This window comes from Herpailurus yagouaroundi, unplaced genomic scaffold (genome assembly GCF_014898765.1).
Source record: "Herpailurus yagouaroundi ecotype Mexico unplaced genomic scaffold, PumYag 29, whole genome shotgun sequence".
Classification (NCBI taxonomy): Eukaryota; Metazoa; Chordata; class Mammalia; order Carnivora; family Felidae; genus Herpailurus; species Herpailurus yagouaroundi.
In genome coordinates, this window is record NW_024412377.1 from 71,770,520 (window position 1) to 71,786,782 (window position 16,263).

General features: G+C 35.9%; 1 protein-coding gene across 2 annotated transcripts in view; it reads left to right on the plus strand.

Annotated features, from left to right (window-relative positions):
• EFNA5 (ephrin A5) overlaps positions 1–16,263 on the plus strand; it is a 277,399-nt gene that overhangs the window by 2,755 nt on the left and 258,381 nt on the right. The gene's annotated exons all lie outside the window — the stretch shown is intronic.

Below are 16,263 nucleotides of genomic sequence, written 5' to 3' on the forward strand. Positions count from 1 at the left end.
CTGAGTGCCGGGCGAACCTCTCCGGATCCAGAGCAGCTCCGAGCCCTACTTTCTTCCCGGCCTGTGGGCAGCAGTCGGCCTCGCTGGGCCCATAATGCTCTGCCTCTCTGGGACGGAGGCCAGCTTTCCAGGTGCGGGCTGGTTTCGGTGCCTGCCTAAGAGGGAAATAGCATCGGTTACACCTAAAATCCCAGGTTTTCCCTTGGGCTGGAGTGGAAGTTGGGAGGAGAGAGGCGGGAGGTCGAGGGGATAGTTTTTGGTTGCTGAGCGCCCAGCGCGCATGGGGAGAGGGGGCTGGCTGGCGCCTCCGGTTCTTCCTACCTCCCGGCGGCCTTGTCCGTCGGCCTCCCGCCTTCCCCCCTTATGCAGACATGGGAGGGATTCCTCGCTTGAAGTAATGTCAGCTCAGATGAAGATGGGCAGATTTCCCCATAAGCGGTCTACCGGTGGCCGAGAGTCCCCCACCTCCTGCTACTTCAGGAAAGATAGTTACACCCAGGTAGCCCAAATCCTAAATTAAACCGCCTGGCAGAAGTGGAGACATCCCTGAAAGTTTGGTTAAAAAAAAAAAGCCTCATGGAGGTGGGTGGTGGGATGGGAAGCTATTTCTTCTTTGACATGCCACTTACCACTATTAGGAAAAGAAAGAGAAGCCATCCTGCCAGAGGAGATGCCTTTTATTAAAGCTGACAAGACAAATAGAGCAAGCTTTCCAGTTGTGATGGTGTTAAAAGCAAGTCTCATTATGTTGGTTGGTTTTATTCCCCCCTGGGCTTTATTAAACAGCATATATGAAATAGAGGAATTTATATTTCTAAACTTCAGCGCCTTATTAAATAAAACAGCAGTGAAATTGGTGAGTTGAATGTGGGGCATTTTGTGCTTAGTTGTCTTCTTTCCCACTCCAAACTTCACAGTGTGATCTTTTCCCCATAGTGTTAATTTATTTGGATACTTGGGTGTTCCAGTCATCCTAGGCTAAAACAGAAGGAATCAGAAGCACCCCCACGTACCCCTCCTTCTTAACCTGTCAAGCTAGTCTGAGTTAGTTTGAGGACATTTTATCTTAGGTTATCTCTGTTTTATGCTTTTGATACTGTTGTTTGGTTTGAGATTAGCACATTGATTTTTGTCACAGGTCATGTTTTTTAATAGATTTGCCCTGCCTGTAGAAAACTCTGCTCAGGATGCCATGGTGGCTTTGAACCTGCCCAGACAAAGTTAATCTGTAGAATTTTAAAACACCAAGGGTATTCTCAAGTCAGTATTCTAATTTGAGGCTTGTGGAAATTCCTTTTTATTTCATCATTGTCATTTTCATAATGTTCAAAAGAAAGAATGATGTACCCCCTGCCCAAGAGATTCATGTCTAACTTTAGTATTCTTAGGGGTTTGTGGGTACATTTATCTTCATATGTTGTCATAGTAAAACTTATTTAAAAAAATAACATAATTGTAAAAGTAGGGACTGATAGGCAGACTTACCTCGGAAATGTTGAAGAAGATGTTGTGTTGTGTTTTCTTTTTTTTTTTTTTTTTTGATGTATTAAGATAATTCAGCTTGGATGTAATTTAAAAAGAGCCAGTGCAAAATAACTAACTTAAAATAAACACAGTTTATCTCATAAGATAGTGAAGAAACATTTTAGAAAATTTGCAGGGGTTTACTAAATTTTATAAATTCGTTTTACATTTTACATTTATTTTCATTTATTTTCAATAATAATGTTATCGTTTTGGGAAGTAACCATGCCGTGCCTTCTGATTTTATACAAATCCTATTTTTTTAGGATTGGCTAAACTAATAAGATCAGAAGATTTAATCCTTTGGAAAAAAGCTGAAAACTTTAATTGTAACTTCCATACATTAAAAAAATATTTTTTTCTTAGATAAGAAAAGTTCGGTAGACACTTAAGCTGATAATAAGGGATACTTTGGTAAAATGAAGTAAATATATTTTAGCTTATACTAATGGACTTAAATTTGAAATTATGTTTAAATACAATTAGAAATTAAGTATTACATCTTGATCACAGGGTTTAAATATCTTATATTAACTTGTGTAATCCTAGGAGTTTATTGTTTTGAGCTTATTGAGTTTATTGAGTTTGTTTTCGTAATTGACTCCATTGCTACCACAAGCATCCATAGATCTAGATTAACAGAGGAAAAAAATATTAAAAGTGCTTGATCAGATAGTCTTACTGTTAGAATCTATCATCCTAGGTATTCGCTTCTGGAAAGGGGATATTCAATTTTCAAATGCTGATAACTTTTTAGTTGCTAGTATTTATTGGGTGGAGGGCCAAAAACTGATTTTATGTTTTGAATTGGCACAGATCTCTGAAATAGCCACTGAGAACTATCAATCTGATTAGAAATATATGATAACATTTGCCTAAATGCATCTTCCATATTTTAAAAATCTAGAAAGTTGTCTACATTTCACCTAAATAGTGAGAGTAATAGAGTGATCCTGTTAATGTTATGCTGAATTCTGAATCAGCATGGTACTAAGTAACTTTGAGTAATGAAATTCCAAATCATGGAGAATATAACTATTTGTCTTTAATTTCTTTAAGAATGTAAAAAGCTTTTAAGTAACTTTTAAAGAGACTTTCAGTAATAAAACTTTATTTACATTCTCCTATAGCAGCTACGCTTATAAAGATAGAGATGACTCCGTATAAGAACATGCCTCTTAATCTGAAGAGTGCTATAAGCAGTTTGGTGCTTCCAATGAGAATATTCTTTTAAATATTGTGTGTATATTGAAAAGTTATTGGTTTCTTTTGACCAGTTGCCAAAATCATGATAGGATAATTAAACATGTCTCCTACTGGTTGGCGTTTATGGATGGAATAGTGAAATAATACCAGCATACTTTTAAGAATACTGATTCTCCTCACTTAGTGCTTTGCTTCTGTTAGATTCTGAGTATCACCAATTTAAAGTGTTATACTTTGATGGGGAAAAATATCTCTGTAATTCACCTGGGATACACTAAATTTTAACCTAATCGTATGTTTTCTTTGGACTTTTAAAATTCTTGTAGGGACCTGTAAATTAAACATTTCATGTTAGAGTAGCAGGTAATTGACACCATTTAGTTTTGTTAACATGTAATCTTGGAGTTGTGAAAGTGATGTGAATTCTCTGTCAGTACTCCAAAACCTTTCTGGCTTACAGATCATATGTATGCAGCGAAGTAGAGAGAGCTAGTAACATTTTATTTCCTAATCATAATCCCTCGGCTATTTCTTTGCCTTTCTAAATAAAACTGGTTTTATTTTTCAAAATCTGAGCCATCAACGTTTTATTAGATGTCGACCAGTGTCCCAGCACTGTGCCTTTTCCACCGACACATAAATGAAATCAGTTTGATTTAAATCTAAGATTTTGTTTTGAGGAAAGATGGAAAGTTGATCCTGGTTTTGAATGAATTTTATCACCAAACTTGTAAAGGATTAACTTTATTTTCAAAATTTTAAATGTTTAAATACTATTTTATATGTTAGAAACATAAAAGTTCTTCAAGTAAAATATTATTTAGAATCTTTTAACTTTATTAACTCTGAGCTTCAATGTAGTGAATCACTTTATTAGATATAATTGGGTAATTTTATTATTTTTATATTTATATCAGAATTTATGTGGACATCTGTATAAAAATGAAGCAGTATGACAGAGATTTATATCACATGTTTTTACTCTGACCCATTTGTAGGAGACCTGAAGTGAATCCTTTCCCTCTCCCCCCCTTTTTTTTTTACTTTACAAATTATTATAAGACAAATATGCTTTTTGTTTTTGTCCACTTTTCCAAAAGAGTTTGAAAGCAAAATTAACTATTGAGACAATTGTTCTATCCATTTTATGCATTATGTTATATATTCAAAACATGCTTTCAGAAATAGTCAACTGTCTTTTGTTTTTTAGGTGACTGGAACATCAGTGCTATTTGAGGCACGCTTGGCTGTACAGTCTAGTTTGGCATTTCCAGCATGATACCAAGGTCAATAAACTCCCTGTGATTAAAAGAACCAGAGAGAGCCTTCAGTTGTTCATTACTCCCTGTTAGTTGATTTTAGTGGTATTAACTAAACCATTGGCTCACCGAAGGAATATCTTGTTGCCACGTGTGTTCTGGCTGATAATCATTAGCTGTGGAGGCTTCCACCTTTGAAGGCGGAGGATCAGGTTTGGAAGGAGCCCTTAGTTGTTTGGGGCAAATTAACCTTGTGAATTTCTTGCCATTTAATCTTGCAAGATGCCTTCTGAACAGGCATTACATTGCATTCTGTCCACTGGCCTGATTTCCTGTTGGATAGGGACAGATAACGATGAGCGCCTTCTTTTCTCCCCTGTTGCTATGAACCAAGCAAGCTACCAGCTTCATGCTGGGCCAAGAAAATGAATGAATACAATTAGTCCTTCAGGAGTCCTGGCCTTCACAAGCTGGGGAGAAGTATATGCTAAAAGAATGTAACTCTGAGAAAGAGAATACATTAAAATATAAAATGAACAAAACATAAGAAATGTTAAGAACAGAATTATATATGTGGGTAGCATTTATCTATTGTTTAGTGTTTTTTTTCCCAATATAAATGATTTGCTTTTTAAAAAGATGCCATTCAAGACTTTTCATTTTTGCATTTGTTCTGAATAACTTTCAGTAGCAAAAAGGATTTTAAAGTCTATATTTATTTTTAGTAATGAACCAGTCTGTGTTGACAGACTCCACATTATCAATATTCTTTTCAGAAACAGTATACAAACTATTAAAATAGCAGCTTTGATCAGAAATATTCTTGTTGAAAAGGAAGACTGTATGTCCCTAAGTACAGTGAGGAAGGCTCCTACCACTTACCCAGGATATTCAGACAGGATAAGTCTTCCGAACTGAGAAAAAATTGCCTTTTGATCATTTGAAGGATAACACCTTCATGTTCAGGTATAAAAACCTCTAAGAGTAGTATAAGAAATGAGGTGTTAATATTCAGTTTTAGTAATTTGTCTTATGATGGTGGTCTTAGACAGCTAAACATCCATACATTACTGTCTCTTTTAAAGACCTGATTTATATTATTAGATTTATATTTTCATTTGCTTCTCAACCTATGTCCTGAGCTGTTTGGTAGAAAAGTTTCTTGTGATTAATTTGAACTTCCAGTGTTTCTGAATGGGATATTACTCACAACTAGATCTATTTCCTCTTAAATTTGTCTGCATTTATGTCTTCAAACTTTAGTCAGTCATAAACAAGGCAGCGCAAAGGCAAGAGAACCACTTAGTTCAAAATATCGAAGTAATAATGTGGGGTTTTTTGGTACTATAATTATTATGCATAGTTTGATGGTGAATGAAAAAAAAGTTCCCTGTATCTTAGTATCCTTGATAATCTATACTCCTTGTTGTCCTTTGAAGGATTTATTGGAAACTACTGAAATCTGTGCACTATTTTGCAATCTGAAATGTGTGTGGATATAAACTCTTGGTTTTGAGGCTTCTGAGTATAGTTTTCCAACAGCCAAAGATTTCAATAAAAACATTATTTTAAGGTAGTGGAAACTCCTACTTAAGTTAGCTAGTTGCTGACAGAGTATACCACAGTGATGGTTACCTCAGCTTTCATTGAGGTAGAATTCTATCATTTTCAATAAGGAAAAATAAACCTTTGTCATCTTTAGAAACATCCTTCATACAATTGACAGTTGACAGGTGGAAGAAAATGTTACTGTCAGGTCTTATTTTCCACTCAAGTGAGAAATAAAAATAGTTTTGAGTGATTTTTAAGAAAATCTATTTAAAAATTATTTCAAAATGTAAGAGGATGCTTTTAATATTTATAATGTATGTCATAGAATTAATCTGCCATTTGCTTCAGGGAAGGTCAGCAAAGTATGATTCAAGGAGAGACTCCTAACAACTAAGTTCCTAGGGTATTTACTTTGAAAAGTACCATACAGTTATTGTGTTTATAGCAGGATATCACCAGACATTTTGGGATGGCATTCTTTAAGAAATGTAAAAATACATCACTATTATTCCTATCATTACTTATTAAGTGACCTGATTTCCATGACTGATGATCATGATTCTGCTATGAAGTATAAGTGGGAATTTTGGTCATGTGATACCTCTGTGTTTATGCTTTGGACAATTATGTGATTGGCACACAAAAATTAAACCTTTTTAAAAAATTGCTATTAATAATTTTAAATAACTGCACAGTGTAATCTATAGGTGTCCATGTGGAAATGCGTGAATACATGTTTGGAGAGTAGAAAAAAATATAACTAAGTTTTTGTTCCCTGATTTAGAAAGGCTAGGTTTTTGGCTTTCGGTTAAATCAGCGGGGTTTTTTTTTTTTTTTTTTTTCTTAGAAGCAGCCATCTTGTTTTAAGACCGATTTTATTTCTTTCATGAAAATGGTCTGGAAATGAATATGGACGATAGAAAAGGACGAAACCACTTGATAATAATTTTGGTAGGGCTCTACATTTAAAGCTCTGTCAAGTTTTTTGTGAGCTCTTTAAAATGTTATCTTCTTATGTTTAGTTGAAAAAAAAGGATGGTTTAATTTAGTAATAATACATTTTAAGCCCAGATATATTTTAACGTTAAATGTTGGGCTGTACCATGTTTACATATGTATTTTTCTCTTGAAGCTTATAGTTTATTGTTAATTTCAAAGAAATATATTAATAGCCACTATGGTCACCCTCCCCAACCTGATTTCCTTTTTTTTTTTTTTTTTTAATTATTCCAAGTAGTCCTTTTTATGTCAGCCAACATTTTTTTCCCCCAAATGTTCAGCGGTACCAAGAATCTTTCTCTAGTAAGAGGTACTGATAAAAATGTAGGTATCTTTAAAAATGAAACATTTGGGGTGCTTTCAGAAACATTATATTATATGAAATCAGAGCCTTTTTGTCCCTGAAATATAGGTGTTCACTCTCTCATTTCTAAACCATTCTTATGGGTTCTCATAGAAAATTGTATTGGAAGTAAACTCATATTTGTTATTAAAATGTGAGAATGTATCAACTGAGTCTGCTGTATTTTCCACCACATTTTGTATTTTTGGATGCACTTGGAAGAACATGTGGCCTAGTAAAGTTTACCAAAAATTTATACTAAACTTCTTGCTACTGCATCTGTTTGATGATGTCTGGGAACATTATTCCCATGAAGTGCAGTAAAAACAGAACTTCCTTAAGATTAATTTCAAAGTAACCTGACTCAGTCAGTCTGATTAAACTGGGCACAGATTGAAAACTACTTATGTCACAGATTGCCTCAGTTCATTAGAAGTAGGATTTTTGGTGATTGCAGATGCAATATGAAGGCAATAAATAAAATGCATGTTTTAAGAACGGGTATACATCTCATGGACTTCTTATTGAAGTCCAGGTATAAGTTGACAGTTTTTGTACTGAAAAACTTTCCTCTGATATCCATCATCCATTTTTTGTTGTTGTTTTTTGGCTGATGGAGAAGACTAGAATAACTGAGTGTCGAAAGTGACCTTTTTGTTTTAAATGGACTAACAAATATTTTTGTTTTTTCTTGTTGCTTCTAAGCTGTCAGAGTGTTCATTCTGAGTCTTATTAGTGACTTATTTATTTATGTAGAGAGTACAGTTAACATTTAGCTCTTGCTTCTTATTGTGAAAATACATATAAGGAGTGTATTTTGTCATGTTAAAATGCAATTTTGTGGTTTGAATAAAATCAAGTCCAGGCTTCTTTTGGTTGGATAATTATAATGCGAGTTGTGATCTAGATTTTGATGGTGGTAGACATGACACTTGATGTTTCATGTTCCATAGAGACCAGTGGGATATATGACTTTGTCGTATTTACTGAACTGTAAGAATGTATAGGGGGCTTAACCTCTTGGTTAAGTTTTTATAGTATCTAATTTTATGGAAACAAATGGGGATGGAAAGAAAAGGAAAACTAATTCTAAATATGGGGAAATGTTCCTTTTTGTTTAACAATTAGGTTAAACAAAGTGAGAGCAAATGAGCCTGGTTCCCCTTCTATTGTTTCAGGGCAAGAAAATACAGACAGACGCCGGAATGTGGAAGCTGTGACCTCTGACCCACACAGCATGGCCACTGCCATGGCACACAAGTGTCCTGAGCCACCGTGGTAGCAGGATGCTGTTTTGAAGTGACTGACACTTTGAGATGGAGAACCTGAGACTGATTCTGTAGCTATATGCAGGTCTCTGAAGTATCAGTCTTTTTAGCTTCAGTTTTAAGTTCCTTCCCTTACCTTTTTTGAAAAATGTTTCTTTGTTTGGCTCAGACAGAGGTTTTGTGACTTCCGGATGGGTTCTGTATTCCTGTAGCCACTGTCAGCCTTTGCCTCCCAATAAATTTATTCGTCCGGCTGGGATAACGGAGGAGGCTCAGATGTATGGCTCCGTAGCACCAAAGTGTTGGTCTACTTAATTTAACTAATATGTGTATTTTAAAGACAGATGAAAGGGTGGTTTTATTAAAGGCCTTTTCTTTTAGTTTCTGTTCTGTAATCTTGCCAGTAACCCTTGGGTTCAGACAGACCATTAATGTTTTAGATACTGTGGCATTCAGTGTTTCTTCATATATTTGTTTACTCTTACTGCCTCAATAAACTTTTATGCCTATTTCAGTAGTTTTCTGGCGGGGGCTCCATTTATTAAAATTTAGTGACCCAGCACTAAGAGGGGTACAGTTCAAATAGTGGTGCTTCTGACAGGGTTTTGTGTCAAACTGGAGAAAATAATAGGGAAATGAAAGCTGCCAAAATGTGTCTCCCAATTACTAATTAATCAGGCGAGAAAGGACCTCAGTGACAGATCTGGTGTCCGCCATGACAGCAACTGGGGGGATGCTTTATCTTAAATACTGTATAGAACAAATTAAAGTAAGCCTCAAGGAATGGAGCACCCAGATACTTGATTTCACAAGTGCTAATATAATTCTGTTAAAAGCAAAGCAAAAAGCAAAATTTGAAACTGAATCCTATACTCTTTACTGATAGTATCAAAACAAAGCTATTCTGAAGAGTATTTCCTTTATTAATAAGCAATGCTTTTATTCTTATTAATATTTTAGTATAGATATGGTAGTATTCTTGGCTTTAGTATTGGTATATCATTTTATATTTACTTTACTGTTGATAGAGACTCAGGGAACAATTTAAAAATTTTCCATCATATGCCTGTCATCACTATTTTGCACGTTAATGCAACTGAAGAACAAATGTATGTTGTTGGTTTTTTTCCTCCCCTGCAAATATATGTTTTTGCTGTCTCAGAGGTTCCCTTCTCTTTTGGCAATGTGCCCACTATGGTTGCTGGACCCATAATTAAATGCCTGTTATTAGTGTATTTTTTCCATAGCATTTACAACATAAAAAGGAAAGGGTCTTGTATGGAACTATAGCTGTCAGGGGAACAATGAAAACTAATTACACACTCTGCTATCACCATTGTCAACTATACTCTTGGGAAAACAAAAACATGACAGAGTGTGTGTGTTGGGAGGGGTGCCTATACATATAGGATATTCCATATGAGTATAATATGTATGGGGTCAGTCACATATCTGGTGACTTAACTTGAAACTCTGGCTTCTCTGAAGCCAAAAAAAAAAAAAAAAAAGGCATAAAGGACAATCTAATTCGGCTAATTGAAGAGAAACGAAGCGTTCTTTATTGGGAAGGGAGTCCTTCCTTTAGTATCCTGACTTTATTATATGGACTGAGAGAACCAGCAATAATTTTGACTCTGAATATCTCATTATTTTGAGTTTTATTTTGGAATGGTCTTGCTAGTGATACATCTATGCTATTAACATATCTGATTATTTCTTACAGTTACCTCTTTTACAAATGGTACAGATAGCTCTAGATTTTTGTGTTGATATCTGGTTATTTGAGGACTCATCACTTTGTTTATTATGTAGATTTCTCTGTCACAGTCTTTCCCTTTTGATGGCTTTGGCCATTTCACTATTTCTGGGCCTGTCCTATTGGTACGTGGAATCTAGAAGGAAACTAAAACTAAAAAATGACATTTCTGAAACTTACAGCAGCTTTGGTGTGAGATTTGGTAAGAAAAGACTTTGAGGCTATTATATAACATGAGGTTTTGGAATCAATTTTGGATTTCAACCATCCGTGCCATCCCTGCTCTCTGGTACCATGTGGAATTAGGAGTTGGCCATATATAATGTTTTCCATTACTATTTTGGTTCCTTGGGTGAATTCTCTGTAGTGTATTTAAAATCAAAGCCAAATGGGTGAATTTAGGAATTACATATTGATTTTAACTTATTTTTTCCAAAGCTTTGTGTTAAAGCAAAATAATAGCTAATATCTAACAGTAATAACATATTCCTGTATTGAATATCTGAAAGCTATAATTAATAAAATATTTATTGAGTGATAGGTACATGCACTGGGAGGCACACAGCAGCTTCAGAAATGAAGACAGCATCTATACCCTGAGGGAACTTGCAAGTTTTGTGCAGTTACAATTTTACATTTAAAACCACAGTACAGAGTAGAAAGTACTATAAAAAGTGTTCACATATGGATTTACTAAGCAAATATTTATTGACTGTCCACTGTAGGCCAGGTATTGTTCTTGTACTGGAGATACCACAGTAAACAGTGTGAACAGCCTCCCTGCATGAGTATTCCATCAGCAATTTCTAGATCACTGCTTCTCACACTCTAATTGCATGCAGATCCTCTCTGGAGGTCTTGTTGAAATACAGATTTTGATTCAGTAGATTTGGGGCAGGCCCCAATAGTCTGTATTTCTAGCAAGCTCCAGGTGTTATGATGCATTCGGCCTGTGCACCACAGTTTGGGCAGGAAGGTTCTAGATAAGTGAGTGGGGAGAGAGATTACTTCTGGCTCCACATCAGAGTCTCTTGGTTGTATTTGCCCTGAACTTCCTAGATAGCTCTATAATTTTTCAAATGGCTTAGAATTTGCATAAGTGAAAGTTATTTGTCTTAAGGCCTAGTAGTCTTCATTTTTAGCCACTTTCTCCCAAATAAAATAGTTTTTTATATTGAGGTTTATGCAGCATTAAGAATCCACCACTGACAAAAGTAATAGGCCAAAGATTTTGTTGAAAGTTTGGCTTAGACAGATTCTACTGGAGTGAAAATACTGCCTTGATCCAAAAAGTTTTAGGAGGATCCTGTCATAAACGTCTAAGGATATTTATTTGCAAACCCTCCCCAGATGTATTTTATGTGGCAATGCCAGATTACACCTCAGAAACAGATTTTTAACACTTTCCAATTTAAATTGGTATGCTTAAGTGAACCCAAAATGTTCATTTTACATTCAGCATAGACGATGACTAATAGTATCTCTGCTTCCACTGGCTGGGTTTGTTGTGGGTGGCTTTCAGGAGCCCATACTTCCAATGGAGTTATAAAAGACTTGGGGGAAAATTCCTCCCCGCTCTAAAATTTTCTCATGCTAGTGTCCCTTGTGAGAAATCTTTGTTCCTCTGCAGTCCAGGTAGTCTGTAAGCATGCTTCCACTTTTTTCAAAGTATATGTATCATTTGATTTGCAAAACAAATATCATGTGATGCTTATATTAACAAATAAAGGATGGAACTAGTTAAATTCAGATTACTCTGCCTGCTTATCTTTTTTTGTTCTTCACTCTGTGTGTAAACACAATATTACTAATCTCCTAGGTGAACTTTAAAGTCTTTGAAAGCACCAGCGAGTAAACTGACTTAACTGAAATATACCTCTATGGAACGATAAAAAGAAAGATGAAACTGTTTGTACTATAAATCAGCTCTATTTCAATAAAAACAACCCCCCCCCCAAAAGAGGGAGAGGATGGCAAACACTCTTAATTCAAGTATCCTTTTACTTTTGTAACAATTTTTACCGACATTTTTAAGTTATTTATCAAACAGAAGCAAATCATTTCTAAATCCTTGATAAACTGAATTTAATTAAAATGTTGAGTAGCATTTTATAAGAACTATGACTCTTATGAAGAATAGTAAATACAGACATTATGGTTTTGTTTGTTTTTCATAGTTTAATGCTTATGCTCACCATGGTGTAATGTAAGTAAGCCTTCCAAGACAATGACTTTGAGGTGACATCTGTTTAGTTACTAGTTTTATGATTCTCATACATATAGGAATCTGAGAATCTGCTGTGACCATGTATGAACGTGTGTGTTTCCTAAAAATGAAGTATGCTATGTGCCTGGAAGTTGATTACATTTAGAAATAGGGTATCTTCACTGGTTGAAATGAAGTCATTCGCATGCCCCTGAAGAGTGGTTTTGTTCAAAATGAGTTGATACCCTTAAGATTTAGGTCGTGGCTGTGCTCGGGTGAGGTAGAAGATGCTGAGTAGTTCTAATTACTGTTCTTACCTTTCATAAAAAAGGAAAATAAATACATTGAAGAGTTTTGGTTTTTTTTGAACTCAGAGTTACTAACAGTGATTTGTCATCAGATTAATAGGTTGTAATCAAGTTCTTAGGAACACTGATATATTTACATTTTGACTGCATAAAGTAAAAGCGATGAATTCATGTCCTTTTGTTTTGTTTTGAGTTTTTATCATAGCAGCTCTTTTGGATACAGCTTTAAATGGGTTTGGGTGGTGTTGTATAGGGAAGGGCTCAGAGAGTGAGGTATTTAAAAACCTACCAGCCAATGATCCTTCAGTTGTCTTTGTTAATATTTTTTTGGGTTTTGTTTCCGATCTTGTAAAATTAAATTTCGGCTCTGGTGGATTCATACGTACGCCATTTGTAGTGATGAAGCTGGGCCTCAATTCCTTCACTCTAGGAAAGAAACGGGCATAATAAAAATAATGTCTTCCTCAGACTTGTGAAAATTTAAGGGAAAGAATATCTGTGAAGGGACTTTGAAAACGGAGTTCTAAAAAGAACAGAGAATGAGGAGGCCACTTTAGTTTGTACTGGTGCATCATTATAATGCTCTATGTTCTCGTAAGTGATGTAGAAAATACAAATGAAAACTTATTTTCAGAGCATCATGGAGGAGTTGACTTTTTAAAAGATAGTTTGAGTTGTGAGTTGTATCTTATGTTTTAGGCTTCATCTTGTGATTTCTACAAGAGTAATAAGATGCAAATAGTGACATGCTAGAGGCACGTCTGCCAGGCCCTTCTTCCCAGAAGGGAATTTTGGATCTCCTCCGTAACATTGGTCAAGTTTATTTTTAATGCCCGCTCGTCTCCTCTCTGTCTCTTCCATGTTGCTTCCTCTTGCCTTTTAAAACCCTAATATTCTGCTTTGGACTTCACAGGTATAATGAGATATCTCCATCTCAAAGGAGAAATTAATGAATACCGACACCCTCTTGGAGAATGCCTGTATTGCCAATGAGGAGCTTGTTGAAACAAATCAGTTCCTGTCTGGGGCTGTTCCTTACAGGCAGCCCGGCTGTCCCTGGGATCCTTGGGTTCTTCTGAATCCTGCTGCCAGGAGACCAGGGTTTAGCCTCTTGACGCCTCTGTGCTTAAAAAACTTCTGTTATCGACTGCTTTTAAACTTAGTACATATTAATTATACACACAATGAGGTTAGGAACATAAATAGATCGTAACAACATCTAGCTGAGAAAGGAAACAGAATTTGTCAAGGAACACATATTTTAATGCATTGAAACCTGAGTAACCCATTACTGTCAAAGGGCCACTTTTCTGTAGCATTGTCTGGTGGTTATTCAAAGCAGGTTTTACTTCATATGTTTATAGTTATTTAGGAGAATAGCAAATGTGCCTGTTACTTGTTTTAAAATTGCAATCATATACTTACACGATTATTTTATAATGATGTTTTACTCCTGAAGGTATAAACCTCACTTATGCCAAAAAAACAAAATAGTAATTTATAAGGAAAATTATCAATGATCCTATATGCTGTGCCCAGAGATTTAGTGACAACTGAGGGCAGCACTTGGTAAGTAGCAATAAAAGTAAAAATATTGAATAAAAAAATTCTCTGAAAGAGCACTGATAACTGTGCATAACTGATTTTCCTTAAAAATACAGTGTTCTAATATTTAGAATTGCTGAGCTCACCAGAATGCTAGACTGACCTTTGTTACTTTTGTATCATTTCATTTCATTGTAGGATTTCTTTTGTCCTACTAAGTTAGAAGTTATGATTTATCAAGGGAATGAGCTTTCCATGTGTTTATTTCAAGTGTAAAATGTTGTAATTTTATGTTCCTTGGATTCAGCTTCTGATTAATGATTGATGGTTACAATCCCTCCCTTGTTCAGGCTTCCTTTCTTGGCAAAAGGGTACTTAATGAAGTTTAAATTTTGATGACTTACTTATTGACGCTTTGCATTGAAAAAATAATTCCTTATACTCTTATAAACTGGTTCAAAAATATCGGCTAGTGACTTCGTCTCAGCTAGGCTGACTCGGTATATTCTTTCCAGGAGTGCATATTGATTGATCAAATTGAGTGTATGGCAATCCAGTAATTCCTTAAGATGTTGAAATGATTGGATTGAGTTGCATTTTATTATTTAGCTTTTATTAATACAGTAAATAAGGTAGTAAAGATTAGAGCTGAACATATTCCAATACATTTGATGAATTTAGACAAACATAATTGAACAAGACAATCCTAGTATACCTAATGTGTTACCTCCTTTTTGGAGGAGGGGTGGTTTGAAATCTCTTTATTCTCTTTGTGAAATACCAAATTATGTCAATGTATTTTACATGTTCAGTATATAGACAAGGGTGATGACTTTTTTATTTGAATGGAATAATGAGCTTTAGAATTGGTTACAGTAGACGACTATGAATTTCTTTCCTCAGGTATCTAACTGGAATTTTTAGTATTTTACATGGCCTTAATCATTTTAGTAAAATTTGCCAAATGTCACTTCCGGTTAGTTTTACTACAATTGACTTTTTTTTTTTTTTTTTTTAATTAAGCCAACTAGGCAAATATAAAACTATTTACAGTTAAATAGTTTTATTTTTAATTAAGTGAGTGTCTCTACGTTTATCTCAACAAAAGGCCGTGTAAATCCATGGGCAAATTCCGCTGAGTCTGATGTAGTATTACAGCCAACCCTCCACCCTTCCCGCCCGTCTCCTGCTTGCCATCCTGGAGTAAGCCACTTTCACTAGGGGGAAAGTGACTTGTTTTTCCACTTATCTTTCCAAAGCCATAGACCAGCCTTCCCGATACTGCCCAGACAGCAGTTATTATATGGAAATACCATATGGTATCTACTGTACCATACTCTTAGTTCACAGTGTTTGATAACCACAGCTTCATTTGAGGACACGCTCGCATTGGTAGTATACGTAAGATCTGCTTTGGAAGTCAGTCAAGGAGTGTGGACTAACCGTTACCTACGGTCCTTGCATTGCCGTTCCAGGCAGAGCAGGCATACATTGGCAAGCTTGGGTGCTTGATAGGATCAGACCTGTGCTGGCAAGACATCCAGGGGTCACATTAAGTGGATTTGCACTTTTAAGACTGCAGTCATCAGTGTCGGAAGACGATTGGTTTTTCTTGTTATAAATTGCTAATTAGTATTGAAAGTTTAACCTGTTTCGTTGAACTGCATCCCTTATTTTCTCTGAGAAAGTGGTTTGGATAATAATCTATTTACTCTCTCTCTCTACCAACTCCACTGCCCCCTCTCTCCCCCATGTTAAAATAAAATCTAGAAACCTCCGGAGACCCCCCACTGTTGAGTTCTGCTTGGAAGGAGCTTTAAAACTGTGGCTCCAAACTGAAGTAAATATTGACTGGGTCTGGGGCTGAGGCCTGCTCAAAGCCTCCCATTGTTCCTCCTTAGCACCCCAGAGCCAGGCCCAAGTGCGCATGTGTTAGGAGGAGAAGAAAGCCTGCGGAGGGAAATTAAGCGGGCCCACAGCTGAACTCGTAAATGCGCGCCGTATAGAGGAAAGGAAAGACGACTACAAAGCCAGCAGGGGCTTATGCTGGGTTACAGAGAATTTGAGAGACTGAAGTGCAGAAACACTCTGCCCTGGCTGTTTCAGAGAAGTTTAAGGTACACGAAGCTGTTTGTCTTGGTGGGTCCGTCATCCCGTCTCCGAGTGAAACCTTCATGCCAGTGATGCTGTCTTCTCAAGGGCAAATGAAACGTCGCATTTTGGTGGACTTGAAAGAAAGATAAGGGGTAAACCTGGATTCCAGAATAATCCTCCTCCCTCCCTGATACCTGTTCTCAT